This window comes from Ailuropoda melanoleuca, chromosome 2 (assembly GCF_002007445.2).
Source record: "Ailuropoda melanoleuca isolate Jingjing chromosome 2, ASM200744v2, whole genome shotgun sequence".
Classification (NCBI taxonomy): Eukaryota; Metazoa; Chordata; class Mammalia; order Carnivora; family Ursidae; genus Ailuropoda; species Ailuropoda melanoleuca.
Genome location: NC_048219.1, coordinates 148,781,882 through 148,792,615, shown reverse-complemented (window position 1 = coordinate 148,792,615; position 10,734 = coordinate 148,781,882).

Sequence of the window (10,734 nt, the reverse complement as noted above, 5' to 3'; positions counted from 1 at the left end):
TTCCTGGGCAATCACTGCAAACAGAGCTGAAGATCCTACGATTTGTCTTGACTGGCTTTGGTGTCTTAAAGATATGAAAATTGCCTGTGGAAGGGGGCATCTCATAGTGTTAGTATGTGACTAAGGGGGCGCCTGGGTGGCACAGTACATTAAGCGGCCGACTCTTGGTTTCAGCTCAGGTCATCATCTCAGGGTCATGAGATCGAGCCCTGAGTCAGGCTCTGCACTCAGTGTGAAGTCTGCTTACATTTCTCTGCCCCTCCCCCTCCTCTCTCAAATAAATAAATAAATAAATAAATAAATAAATCGTTTTAAAAAATTATTCAACCTGGTCTGCTATGCAAATTTACTTTTTTTTACTATTTCTTTCCAATACACTTCAGGACCTGTGCTGTGTATAGAGAAGAGAAGCTCAGTATCTAAAGAAATCTTGCCTTTAAATGTTGAGAGCACCTGTTTAATTCCTAGCTTAGCTGGATTCAGATTCACAATGTTTTCCTTGTAAATTAAGGAAGCCTTGGGAATTCAAACTTCTCACCACTCTACCAAGGTAATTTTGAGAAGCCGCTTGGCCTCACCTAGTGCTTTTCCCGGGCAGAAGAGGTAAAGTACTGGAAATAAAGCTGAGGGAATGAAGTTACACAGAATGACTTTCTAGATCCATGTCAGTCAAATCTTTGTCATGAGACTTTTTATTAAAAATAATTCCTGTACCACCTGACCTACCTATATTCAAGTATAAACGTAAAAGGAAATCTGCTTCAACTTTTATTCAGAATAATTTTCAAGTTACTCACACTTGAGACATAATTGCCCCTTCTTCATTTCTGCTGATAATTAAGGGTGGGTTATGCCAACATTCAGCTGAACTCCAATAAGTCGATAGTGTGAAGGATGCACTCTGAGGCTTCAGCAAGCTTGCACAACTCTTCAGGGGCAGCTGGCATGGGCAGGCAGCAGAGCCATGGGCCCTGTGGTAGACGGAGCAGGGTCTGGGCAGAAATAATCCAAATCCATGTCCTGCTCTTTCACCACTGGTCACTTCCACAAGCCTCCTGCTTTCTTCAGGCATGGAAAAAGTTACTACGGGGCTTTCGACTGTTAAGTGTTTTTGGAAGTGTTCATAAATCTTTATGAAATCCAATTCAGTCTTCAACTAGTAATAGTTCAGGGAATGAGCAAAAATGCTTTCATAGCTCCATTGAAAAAAATTTTCACTGAGTCAAATGAAATTCTAATGGTTTGACTGAAATGAACCCTTGTTTTGGGATCAACATTAGTATTGACAGTAATTACCTCCAATGGGCATGTTAGCAACTCAGAGCCCCTGAGGCTGGTTACCAAACAAAAATGGGAGAGCAGAATGGAGGGTGGGATTAAGTCTCTTCCATGGCCTTCAGTGGAGTCCCACCCTAGAGCAAAAGGTTATCAGCACCAGCCTGCTTTTTAGGCTAGAATGGTCTTGAGGAAAAAAAAAGAAGAAAACTCCCAGATTTCATAACGTCATTTGATAATCTTTCACAAACAGGACTTTCAAATGGCTTTTGATTCCAGGTTAGAGAAAATCCTCATTTTTCACCAGAGAGAGAGCTCAGCTACACTCAGGCTACAGATATTCTTTGAAGTGAAATGATAGTCTGACTTGCAAACAACATGCCAAGATCTCCTGTACGGGAATTGAACATATGAGAGAAACATTCATCTGAGGGTAAGCCTGCTTATTCTTTTTTACTCCTCTGCATGTGTAACTCGGATGTCTGTTAACAGATAAAATCTGCCCGGGCTTCTTTTGGAACCTCCCTGACCACTTGTCTGTGCCCATAGCCTTCTGAGATCTGCTTCCTCTCGCATCCCTCTGTCACAAGCATAGCTTTGCTATCATTTCTTTAGCCCATGCTGTGACTACTGTCTAGCCTACCAGGGGAATTTCATGTGAAGCCTGGCTTTGTCATGATAAACAAATTTTAGGAATCAGCAAGTCAACTATAGACAAGTTCCCAGTTTCCCTTGTATTCCTCCCATGCCTGTATATTTATTCTTTCTCTCAGCGAATATTTACTGAGGCCTATGCCAGGCATGGTGCTTGGGGCTACAAATGAAACATAAATAAGAGAGGACCCCATACTCAAGGAAATGACAGTGTGTGTATGTGAGATCAACATATAATAAGTAAAGTACTACCGTTTTTTAAATTGCAATATTCATGTGGGAACAAAGAAAGATGTGGTCAACCTCAAGAGTCGGGAAAAGCTTATTTAAGGTAGGGGCATCTAAGTTGAATCTTGTGATATGAGTAGGTGCTCATTGAATAGGGGCTGAAGCTCTAAGACAGCATGAAATCCATAGTGCACTCGGGGGACTTGAGGCACGAGGCACAGACCAGGGAGCAGCAAGAAGAGACATAAAAGAGGTAGGCAGGAATCAGAGTGTGCAAACCTCATATGCCATGTTAAGGAATATGAATTTTATTCTATTCAGAAAAAAAAAGTATGCAGTAGAAAAACATGCCTAGAGAGATTGGGATTGAATAGGAATTAGAAGCAGAGAGTCTAAATGACTGATGTATGAGAGAGATGCCAAAGGCTCAAATTAAATGCGTCTTGGCTAAAGAGAAAGGGATGAGGTGAGGGCAAGGGAGGAAGTGAGCATGGCATCCACAGTTCTTGGTTGATTGCGTATTGCCATTCACTGTGATAACGGGTAGGAGCAGATCTGAATGGAAAGATAATGATGACAGGGTTGGTGGTTAAGTTTGAGTTTTCTGAGATACATACAAATGACTCTGTTCCAGAGACAATTAGACAGAGATACTCTTGTGCTAAAGCTATGATCCTCGTAGCATCATAAACATGCAAGTAGATGATGATGAACACGTGGAAAAGGAGAGAAAAGAGAGCATTGGAGAGAATCTTGGAGGATACAGAAGTTTTGGGTCAGGCAAAGGAAAAGCAACCCACAATTGAGTGTAAGAAGAAATCATCAGAGAGGTGGGAGAACCAGAGAAAAGTCATATTACCGATAACTGAGAGGAGAGAGCGGCCTCCATGTGAATGGGATTGACAGGACGAATACTAAGGGCATTGAGCAGTTTGGGGATCTTTGGAGTCACGATTTATAGGTGTCTGGAGGAAGCTGGGTAAGAAAGATGGGCTGACCCTGGGCCCGCATGTCTGCTACATTCAAGAGGGAGGCCTGAGTGAGGGTCTCCTGAGATCATCTCATGCTTACACTCAGGACCAGCACTAAAGCCAAAAGTCAATCCTGGCAAGGAAGACCGCTCCCTCTAAATGCTGTTTTTTCTGTGTAGCTGGGTTCCTCATTTCCCTACTCCTTTCTGACAGTGTATACCTCATTTCCTCTTTCGTTTTTACCAGATATCAAGCTCTCTCTCAAATCTCCACTCCATTAGCCTTGGTCCTAACCTTCTAGTTCCCTCTCTCCTCATATAAGGATGGCCACTGAGGATGACCACCGCCCATGGACGACTTCACTGCCACCAATTCAGAATGAGGGTGGAAGCATTTCAGAGGCGGCCAAATGCTTCCAACAAAATGGGAATCTTGTTCTGGGGAACTGAGTGGCTACAAACTTGGCTTTTGGATTTTTGCTAATTGGTGAACTTAAAAGTCCAGACAGCTAGCTCACTCTTGCTCACATTTTCTCTCTCTCTCTCTCTCACACACACAGACACACGCACACACATAACATGCTTTATAAACTTGTGCCCCATTAAGTTAGACTGGATAGCTAAGATGTGAAATTAATATCTATTCAACATTTGTACATCAGTGTTTTCAGTCTATTATAAATTTTAAATGGGTGCACAGTGAAGGGGTTGAGCTGTAATCCCAGTTTTGTGTTTTTAGGAAAATCTGCTGCTCATCCCAGGTGGTGGCAGAATAGTCCTCAATGATAGTAAAACACCTGGAGAATGTCTTCTAAGACAGTGCTTCTCAAACTTTAATGTACCCATGAATCACTTGGAAATCTTGTTAAAATGCAAATTCTGATTTAGTAGCTTTGGGGTAAAGCCCAAGATTCTGATTTCTACCAAGTTTCCAGATGATGGCAAAGCTGCTAGGCTATGGATCACACTTGGAGGAGTAAGATTTTTAAGAGAATATTCTTAGTTGGTTACACAGTTCTACCAGTAGAGTATAAAGTCTATTGTCGGAAATGCCAGGAGAGAAAATCTGAATTGAGCAGCTAAGTATAAATCACTCTTTCATGCTAACATCTTGTGGTTGAGAAATTGAATTAGACGATGTAATGAAAATGTATTTTGACATTTAGTTATAAGCCATATTAATCCTTTTTTATGATAAGATAAAATTTCGCAGCATGCTTTTACTACCAGATTCGATGAATTATACTTAGAAATCCTATCTCTCCTTATGACTGTCTGTAAATAGTCATGGCAAAATTTCTAGTGTAGTTCATATCTTTATTTAAGTTTTTTTGTTAAATAATGACAGAATGAACTATTAGTACAGAAGATTCTTAGCTGTTTGCCTCCTTTCTTCCTTCCTTCCTCTCTCCCTTCCTTTCATACTTCTTATTTGGGATGAGGGTAGGGGTTTCCATAATAACTCAAGTTCATAATGAGTCTATTTAACAAGGGGGGGGGGAATCCAGGAAGTAGTTTTCTAGCTGTATCTTCATTGAAACAACTCTTCTAATTCTTGAGAATAAGTAAGATTTATGAGAATCCAACTCTTAACACCAAACATCCCAAGTAGTTGATCTGTTTTTATCACAGAAGACATTAACGCTTAAATCTTTAAATATTTTCAGCCTGATGTGAGTTCTCTCAGCACATCACTGATATACATGGTTTGAAGAATATTTGATTCGATAAAATTGACTCTTTTATCCAACATAACCACAATGGTGTTATGAAGAAGACTAATTCTGTGAACCATCCCTGAATAGGAATTCTATGGTCATATACATTTGGAAAGATCTAGGTTCTTTAGCTCTCTCTTAGACATCCATTAAGCACACACATATTCAAAAAACAGAATAAACCTATTGCGCTCTATCATTGTGTTCCTCAAATTTATTATTTAGAATACATAGAATACACTTTGGAGAATGTTTTCCCTTTTCGATTTTCTATATCAAGTTGTTGGTGTGAGGGAGAACTGGACAGAATGAATGCCTCTCCTTCTATCATCAATAAGAAGAAAGCCTTCATAGAAGGGTCCTCCAAAAGACCTGATCTGAAGTCTTTTTGGATAACCAGGACATTCTGAGCTATGTTGGGCAAGTGAATGTGTAAAAAGGGGTGATGGGATGGTCAAGATACCATTAAACTAATCATAATTTATCACCTGGTATACCAGATTTATATCAGAGGACTATTAGCAAAGAATGAAAGGGTGATGGCTTCCGGGAAGGCAACTAACAAAGCCTATAGGAGGGGTGCCTGGGAGGCTCAGTGGTTAAGCGTCTGCCTTAGGCTCAGGGCCTGATCCCAGGGTCCTGGGATCGAGCCCCGCATTGGGCTCCCTGCTCTGCTGGGAGACTGCTTCTTCCTTTCCCACTCCCCCTGCTTGTGTTCCTTCTCTTGCTGGCTATCTCTCTCTCTATCAAATAAATAAATAAAATCTTAAAAAAAAGAGAGAGAGAAAGAGAAAGAAAAAACAAAGACTATAGGAGATTTTAAAAAACACGTGTTCACCTCCACCATTTTCATGCTGGTTCAGGTCACCATATTTTTCTTTTTTTTCATTTCTGTAAAGGCCATTTTACTGATGCTTCCATTCTTGTCCCCTTATGATCAATTCTCCACACAGCTACCAGAGAGTGGTCATTTAAAAACATAAATCAAACCACACACTGGGTGTTATACGCAACTAATGAAGCATCGAACTTTACATCGGAATCCGGGGATGTACTGTATGGTGATTAGCAATAATATAATAAAAAAAATCATTAAAATAAAAAAAAAAAAGAGGAAAAAAAAAACCACATTCTTTCCCTGCTTAAACCCTTCAAACGGCTTTCTGTTTCAATTAGCATAGGCTCCAGTCCCTTGTAGTCCTGTTCTTTTTCCTGTTTTTCCAAAATCCCAGACCATTTTTTCCCCTCCCTCCCTTCCTTCCTTCCTTCCTTCCTTCCTTCCTTCCTTCTCCTTCCTTCCTTTCTTCCTTCCTTCCTTCCTTCCTTCCTTCCTTCCTTCCTTCCTTCCTTTCGTTCTTCCTTCCTTCCTCCTTCCTTCCTTCCACCTTGTACCCTTGGCACTTTCTATCTTCTGCCCAGAGCTTCGTTCTTCAGATTTTCACATCATTTTTTCCCTTATTCCCTGATCATATGTCACCTCCTCCAGGAGAACCTCTCTGATCAGGCTTTCAAAGATACCTGTTTTATTTTTCTTCTGTACATTTTTTTGGTCATATACTTTCATACTTGTCTATTTTATGCTGCCTTCATTAGAATCTTAAAACAAGAGTTCACCTCTGTATGTTTAGCACTTAGTGTATCACATAGGCTCAAAAACATTTATGGAATGAATGAATAAAATTTATAAATTTAAAAAAGAAAGACATCACAGCCAGTTAAAAAAGGATATTTGTAAAGATACTATACAGTAATAGAAATCATTTGGAGACCTCTACTTAATTTATAATTTCTCTGTGTAGAAAAGAACGAGCTAACATCCTTGAACTCCTTTAAACCAAGGATGAGGCTGAATTTACTGGGTGTTAGCAAGGCTAACCAACTGTATTTGCAGCAGTTGATTTTGAAATTCTGTACCTTCTATTCCACTCACACCCCCATCTGAGCCTCCTCTTAACACCTCTCACATCTACAACACTATCATATTGATGTTGGAACCAGAGACCTTTTCTCATCAGCGTAAGGGAGAGCTACCTTTAAAGATTCAGGAATGTGGCAACGATTCTTGAAGAATTTCACAGATTGAAATGGAAAAGAAACAGTGCTGCATTAGACAGAATCTAGGATCTCTTCTATATATTGGGTTTTGAATTTCAGTTTCCCACTCAGCCAAAAACAGATCCATCCCCTACATGCAAATTCTATTTAAATGAAACTTCCTTGAGGAACTTCTTATAAGACATTAAAATTCAAGTCTAGGTTATTCATAAATTTACCAGTTTTATCTGGGTTGTGCATTGGTTTACATACAAAGAACCCAAATTAATTCTCCTTGTATGTAAGAATATTTTGAATATAGATGACATGGTCAGACTTTAACACATAGCCTGGTTGCTGTTCAAACCAATATTTTAAAAGCTTATGGCTTGTCTATCATACCTTGCTCTTATAGTATATATTAAATTCAAGGAGCAAGATTTATATTAGAAGTTAGATTGGAAATCTGTAACTGATTAAAAACATTCACTTTTAACTTATGGCCTTAGTCCCAGAAGTTTTATATTAGCAATGTAAAGCATTCCAAGCTAATAGAAAAATTGGATTAAAATTAATGTGAGGTTATTTTTCAAAAGCCTTTGTAGTTATGTCAATGACCTGATGATAAATGTTCGAGGAACATTTTCACCACGAAGAATGCTTTATACACAATCACTGCATCCTGGGCACACCACGGTCTGCTTTTGGACAGTAGACACCGAAATGTTCTATAAAGCAGGACCGGCTAAGAAGTAGCTGTGGCAGGGACTGCTGGCTGTACCCCAGGTTTCATTCTCTCCTTATTCCCAAGTAACACAGCTAGGCTAGGGGGCTGACTACCAAGACAGGGCTCTATTTTCTAGCATTGCTACCCCTCCCCCAATCCTTGCAGCTAAACATGGCTGAGTGACTTCATTTTCACCCCGAGGAAAGCAAAGGAAGGTGCTGTGTGGCCCTTCCAGTCCTGGGTCTTAAAACTCTGTGCATATGCTCCTTCATGCATTTTCCTCCTCAACCAAGCTGGAACAGATTCTATTTAAAGGAGTCTGCCTTAGAATACACACTTCGTGGGGATGCAGGAAATACTCTTAGTGATAATGGAGAAAGAAGATGGAAGGAGCCTGGATTCCTAATGTTATGGAGCATAGAAGTCTGCCTACTTGCCCCAGATTGATATGTGAGGAAGAAATACGAGTCATTTTTAAAGCTTCTCTCTTGTTAAGACTCACTTGGGTAGCACCGTAGCAGCTTAGCCTTTTACATTAAATAGCACGGGTGTTAAAGCCATCTCTGGTGCCCTCCCACTCCCCTTCACCCGCTGCTCTGTGTTCCTGGTGCCCTCTCATTCATCAGGACCTCTGGATGCTAGCTGAGTGCGTGCTCTGTTCTGGTTCTTTCCTTCATGCTCTCAGCTTGTTTGACTTCTAAGTCCTGACTCCTGTTGCATTTATTTTTAGCTATTTGGCACTTTCAAAGAATTCTGATGAACTCAGTCAATTTTTTAGATGCTTATAAGCCATTACTCCACCTAAAAGTATGATTTTTTTCCTAAGAGTTGTGATGTAATCCAAGTGAATAGATTTTTTATTGGCAGATGTTCAGGCAGAAGCCCACAGACCATTCTAGTATCTGCCTAATTATACTGTATAATGCTAGAATTTCCCTTGTGCATGAAGGGAAAGAAACCTTTCCTATCAGATTCTCAGGTTAGAACAGGGCTCAGCACCCTTTCCAAGACAGAAAGAGCAGAAAGATGCTGGGCTCTTCTTCTCAACTCTTCACCACTGCTTCTCTATGTGATTAGAAGTAACAGATTATCCCAGTTTTTTAATCTGAGGAACATATTCTGAATTTATAATTTCAAACAGGCATGATCCAAAAAAATATCAATCATTACCTACTATCTCTGAGTAAATGTAATAAGTTTATATGACTTAACTTATGTTTCCTAGGTTTCCATTTACTTGCCTCATTGACTTCAAAATTCAAAGTTCCTGAGTAACCCCTTGTATTTCCCAATGTAATCGGTCTCTGCAAAACTAAAAGTGAAAAATTTGTAGAAGACACTTGATCAAAGGAAATTCGTGTTCTCTTGGCCACCTCTGCTTGGAAATCGGAGTGTAACAGCTGCTCACTGTATCTGTCATCCTTTATAACCCACTTTAATTGACATTGTTTTCCAAAATGCTCACTGGTACTCTTTAATAGGACATGGAATAACCTATTGGGTCACGGTTGACACACAAAAAACCAGGATGAATGAAATAGTAAAATAGTGTTTGGCTATAATTCCAATAAATATTGTTTTGTGGAATTTCATTTCAATTGTATATAAATGTGAGTGTGCGTGCATTAGTATGTACTGGGTTGTGACGTATGAATGCATTTCTTACTAAAAGCCTTGCTTCATCCATCAGCTCGTTTTGGCAACAGGATTGCTTCTCTTTCGTGGGGCCTCACTACTACCTGAGTGTCATTAAATGGAGTCTCTTGATCTTGCAAGCGCTTCAGTGCCATGGGATCATAAACTACACATTCATGTACCAGAGAGTTGGTTCCAGGGCTTTCTTTTGCAAAATTATTTAGTTCTCACTGATTTTGTAAAAATCTATCCCCAAATCCTAACACTGTTCCAGCTTACCGAGAATAATGTCTAGAAAAGAAAAAAATGCCGCCATAATATAAATTTGTCTATGGCCACTAACTAAATTAAATATATGGAATAATTTTGTTTCCTTAATCGGAGACAATCTCATGCTGTACTTTCTCAAAGTATCATGCAGTTCCTTTCTAAGCACCAACGTAGAGTCGAACAGCTCAGATGATGGATTATTTATTTCAGTAAGAGGAATTTGGTCATCTTTATGCTCAAATCCATGTGTAGATTCTGCTATGGATTATCTTTTGGGGGAAAGAGGTTTGGGAAGCATTTTTATTCTAAATGCAAAATAGTACACATTAGTTAGTGGTATCCTAATGTAAAGTAGAATTGCAAACAACATTTAGATTTTAGACTTTTATGTATAGCATTATTTATATTCCACATAAAATTACTTATAGCTAGGTGCATTTGTTTAATTACTGTGCATATTAAAATGTGTAAAACATTTGCCAGAGCACTCAGAAACAGATTGAGGGGAAGCAGAGATTCCTGAGTGATTGCCTTAGTTAGAAATACTGACAGGCTAGTTTCTCTTATGAATGATCATATCTAGTAGCTTAACTCATAACCTGCACCGTTGTCTACTCTACAGTGAAAAGAAAATTTGGCCACAAACATGACTGAACAATGAGCACGTGAAAATATTTATACTGTTCTGAAAAACGGTTAACTTTTTAACTCTAAAATATTCTGCTTTTCAGAAGTCAATCTTCTGAAAATAATCCGTCCATGCATTAGCTTACTCAAAAGTACCAACTTTAAGAGTAAAAAAAGATAAAATATCAGAACTTATGTCTTAAAAATAAGTTATAATAATTTCAGTTATTAATACTTCAATCGAGAGCTCCTTAGTATTACGTTTGAAAGCTTTATGAAAGTGCTTTACCCTTTTCCTATGTAACATTATTGAAAAATGGTGTTCAAAGAATCTACAGGCTTTACATAGTCACTAAAACTTCGCCATAAAATAAAACATTTTGTGCTAAGACAGTTTCTCTGCGCAGAGAAGGATTTGAAAATATGCAAAAAAATAAAAGGGGAAAGACAACAAAGTGTATTTTTCGGTCTTCTCTAATATGAAATTTGTGATTATTCATATTTGGCACAAGGGGCAGTTTATCTTCACATTGTCTCTCGAGGAGAGGGAAAGGAGGGGGAAAAGGAGAGCAGCTCGTTAGGCCAATGAATAGTGC